Source organism: Myotis brandtii, unplaced genomic scaffold (genome assembly GCF_000412655.1).
Source record: "Myotis brandtii unplaced genomic scaffold, ASM41265v1 scaffold643, whole genome shotgun sequence".
NCBI lineage: Eukaryota > Metazoa > Chordata > Mammalia > Chiroptera > Vespertilionidae > Myotis > Myotis brandtii.
This window is the reverse complement of record NW_005370478.1, coordinates 951,893-956,977: the sequence shown is the minus strand read 5'-3', so window position 1 is coordinate 956,977 and position 5,085 is coordinate 951,893.

Below are 5,085 nucleotides of genomic sequence, written 5' to 3'. Positions count from 1 at the left end.
ATGTGAGCCAGTACTAAGTGACTGTCGGTTAGTTTTGCTGGTATTTCTACATTTTATCCACCATCAACCATATGCAATAATCCTAGTTGCATTCAGTCCTGAGCAAAAGGACTGAAGACAGGTGGGCAGGGTAAGAAATAAGGCTTTTCTTTTAATTCAGAAGAATTGCAGCTTAGAAAGGCTGTGACTCTGTCACACGAGCCCCTGGTCAGGCCAGCCACCACTTTCCACCCATTTTGGAAAGCACCGGACCATCACCATTTCTCTCTCTCCCTCCTTCTTTCTCCCTCAATATTTCTGTCTCTTGTGCTTGCATACACGTGCACATGCACACACACACTCAGGCACACATGCACTCTGGTAACCATTTTAAAAAGTGAGTTTTCTTAACATACAAGATAATGAGTTATACAGAAGGAATTCTTCTCACAATTAAAACCCAAATCACTAAGGCAAAAAACCTCCAAAAAATCAAAAACTTTTTTCTGTCCCAGACCACAGATAACCTAGGATGAGAAAATGTAGCATTGGACGTTCCCACTTATGGAAAGTTCCCTCTGGGAGCCAACTCTTTTTACATATTTCATAAGATTTATATTTTTAAACTTTATTTTATTTGATTTTAATATTTTTATTTATTTCAGAGAGGAAGGGAGAGGGAGAGAGATATAAAAACATCAATGATGAAAGAGAATCATTGATCAGCTGCCTCCTGCATTCCCCACACTGGGGATCAAGCCCATAACGCAGTGACCTCCTGGTTCATAGGTCAATGCTCAACCACTGAGCCACGCTGACTGGGCCATAAGATATATTTTTTATTCATTTTCTCACAAGGCATCTAAAAACACCTACCTTAAAACATAGATGTTTAATAATGACAAAGTTGATGCTGGTGTTGATGATGAATTTGATAACAAGGACATGGAAGATGACTCACTTCCAAGCTTGCATTTCTGCCCTTGAAGGACCAGGAACTAACTGCCTTCATGACAACTTCTGCTACCAACTCAGACTGTCTGCATTGGGTAGAGGTGGGAAAAGAGTTTCCTGGTAAGTATCTCTCTAGGAATGTCCTCCTGTCACCCCATCTCTCCCCACTAATACAATGCTGCAATCACGTCACTCAAAACTCAGATGAGAGTCTATGGAAATAGAGATGAGATCATGGGCTACAGGAACAGTTATCACAACTGTTATCATAACAACCTCAACCACATCTGGGCCTTTAATCTGTGACCAACACTGCCCCGGTCCTATGAAAAATAGACAAACTTTTGATTCTGCCCTCACTGAGCTCACAATTTAATTGGAGAAAGATGCAGAGACACCTAGACGGTAATGCTGACCCTCAACACAAGAGAAACCAGTAGACAGGGCATGACTGAAGGCAAATTCAGGAATCAACACACACCATGTTTCTCAGTAGGCAGTTTTTTAAAATGCTGCCAGGACACCACAGTAGAACAATTGATTTGAAATTTCTGGGTATTCCCACAGCAGTATTTTTTTAAGATAACTAGTTTATTGTATGTTTAATTGGAGATAAAAGCCAATGATCATTCTAGACATAGAGGAAGAGATCCATGTTAGGTGAAAAAATCTGTTAAAACTTCATGGAAGAGGCAAGGCAGACACTGGGTACTTAAGGTTGTACAAAAATGACTTCAATGGTTGTCAAATTGTGGTCCTGTAGAGGATTAGCATCATAGGTGCGTAAAGAAATGTGTGTTTTTTTAAAGAAAATGAACAGATAGTCCTTTTTTTGCAATTCACAAAAATATTAATGCTCAGCATGCTCTCAATTGTATGTTAAATATATTTTTATTTAGCATACAATCCACAAATGCCTGCATAAATAAGCATCATAAACAAAATAACTACTAAAATGGAAAAAATAATAGGAAAATTCAAGAGTGTGATAGCTTGCACACATGATTGTCCCAGAGTTTGCATAATATTTAACCAGTTAAATAATCCTAGTGCACCGTGCCCGGCTAGCTCAGTCGGTAGAGCATGAGACTCTTAAATAATCCTAGTGTAGATTTAATTTGCAAATAACACAAAGATAGACTTAGAGAGTAAAAAATATAACAATTTATTTGAACATAGTTAGAATTAGAAGATTCTCTGAATTGATCACAGGCTATATATAAGCAGACTCTGGTTTGAATTTATGAGTAGAAATGGTCCTTTACATAAGCACTACTAAACATGAAATATTTATAAATCACCTAAATAAAAATTATTCATAAAACTACAAAATGAGTAGTATTACAAAATACTGCAAAAGAGTTGAATTATGATAACTCATTCCATTCTCTTAGAATGGAAGAATAATTTATATAATAAATAAAACACCAAACAAAATTTGTAGAGCTTGCTGGGGCCATGAATCACTAAACTACTCAAGTTAATAACTTTTAAAATCTTATGTAATCAATAAGAAAATACTGAGAGCTTAGAGATTAATGGCAATAGCTTTTTTAATTACAAAGTAGATAATTCAAAGAAACAATAAATATTTGGAAAAATAAATAGAGAATAACAATTTTAAACAATAAAGTATAATTTCATATCCATCATTGACTCTTTTAAAGAGCTACTATCCAATTCTGGATTAGATGCATTAAAACTAGCCTCATATATTTCTGTTGCAACAGTTTTATAATCAATTTTAAATCTGGAGATTGAATTTTAGATAATGTTCTAAAATATAAACAAAATTCAGAAATTTAAGATGTTAATTTTTGTATTATTTATAATCATAAACACACAAACTCTAGAAACAAATATAGAATAATAAAATGTTGATTAAATAACAAGTATGTTGTAAGTCTACCGTTATCCTCATTAGGAAGTGGTCATGATCACAAGGAGGTAATTTCTAGGAGACCTGTGGAGCTTCCGTTCTGCCCCTATGTGTCTGAATCTACCCACCCATCACCTGGACCCCCTGCCTTGACTGATGGGTCCTTAATCACACTTCCCTGGAGCAGCTCTGAATTGAAGACAGAGCTAATTTTGCATTTGCTCCACACCACAATGGAAGAAGTCCAGTAAATTGAAAGTCTTGTTGTAAGTAGATTCCAAGGACTCCAGCTCTGAAAAGGAACTTAAATACAATGAAATGAAACACAATTCGATCATAAAATTTGAGCGTTATTGTTGAGTAGGGTTTATAAGATCAAGAGCAAATCTGAGTCTACATAAAGCATGTTGAACCCAAGAGGTACCAGACAAAATGGAAGGGGAGAGAAAGAACCATCAGGCTGGGCCAGGCCCACAGTTATTTGGTATTTGGATCTTCCTTTATTGCTCCTTAGTGGTCCTCAGGGCCCAGCTCAGCAGCAGCTCCCAGAATGCTGGCAACAGCCAGAATCCCTTCCCAACCCTCCCATGACCCCAAGGGCTCATAGTCACAGCAGCCTGAGCTCTGGGGCTCTAAGATTCTGCTTTCCTCTTTGTCAGTCCCTGAGAGACTGCCAGGGACGTGTGTCCCTGTACCTGGTAGCAGTGCCTGGTAGCAGTGACCAGTGGAGAAAGGGGGAGAAGGAAACAGTAATGCTGAGCTCTCCATTTTCATAGTTTGCTTCCTCCCACACTGGGCTCTTGGCCCAAAGTTAAGAAAATGGGGAACATGAATACCGAGGCAACTAGCAGTTGCTCCCGCAGTAGGAAAAAATGGGTGGATCCACTGGCTACCTAGAAGCAGCAAAAGCTGGGTGTCCTGCATCATATCTGATATCTGACAGAAACACACCTGTGATCTTCATCACCAAGACTGAGGAAACTCACACCTACAATGCCACCTCCATAGACCAACATGAGAGGGCGCCAATGTGAGGTGAGGATGGAAAATTCAATTTGGCAATTACCTGGGAGTTTCCAAAGGTGTAGCTCTGAAGGGGTGTGCCCTGCATTTCCCGGGCGGGAGCCACTCACTGACTTGGCCTTACCTATCATTGACTTGGCTTTACCTATAATTGAGGAAAACTATGAAAATGTTGAAAAGTCCCATTTGAAGGGGCTCACCCAGCTATGGATACCTTCTGCTATGCCTCTTTGCTTCTTCTTAAGTCCCAGACATCATGGTTGGAGCCCAGCACCCTGGGGCTCTGGCAATTTTGTGAATAGAAACCAGAACTAAGGACAGAGGAGGAGCAAAGGAAAAGGAGCCCAGGTCCTTGTTGGCATCATGCAGCTACCAAGGAGCCATAAGAAATAAAATTAATCCTCTAGTTTATGTAAGCACTGTTATTTCAGGTTTCTGTGATTAAAGCCAAACTGAATTTTTAACATAGACAGACAAATACAAAACCAAGCTATGATACAGATACAGACAGGCTGGAATTATACTATAAGCAGAAGAAGCAGATCAAGGAGCCTCTCATCCCAAAAGGAGTTCAAGAGGCCCCGGTAACACGAGGAGTTGGGGAGTGTGTGTGGGAGGGGGTGGTTGCTCTCACTGTGAGTGGACCTTGGTATCGTGAACCCTGAGAGAAAAACAAACAACCAAACAAAAAACCTACTAAGAAGGGTGGTTACCTGGGCTCAAATAAAAAATAAAAATAAAAAATCAAAGCCTAGCAGCCATTTCTTCACAGGGCCTCTCACACAAAATGTGCTTAGCAGAGAAGCCTGTGCATTCAACTGCCAGCCTACAGTCTTCGCTATCTGAGCCAGCCCTTATAAAGATTTCCTGGAATCCTCTTTCAACCAATAGAACTAAGGCTTTTCCCATCCAATCAGAACTGTGCAGCTCTGACCAATCAGAGAGGCTCTATTTTGACCAATCAGGACAGTGCTTCTTGGACCAATCAAACTGCCAGGATTTGGAGCCCTTATTTACATGAGGACAGACCAATCAGAGACCAGGGGCAGAGACTGCTGTCTATGTGAGCCAGCTCCCCCTCTGGCTCTAAGAGCATTTTTCCTTTCTGTGGAAGACTGGAGACTATGTCTCTCCGGGTGATTTAAAACAGTGAAGGTGTCTCCCCAGAGGAAGCAGAGCATACAGCACCCAGCATATAATGGAGGAGCTGAGTTGACCAGCTGGCTTGCCACCCCACACCCCCCCTCCGC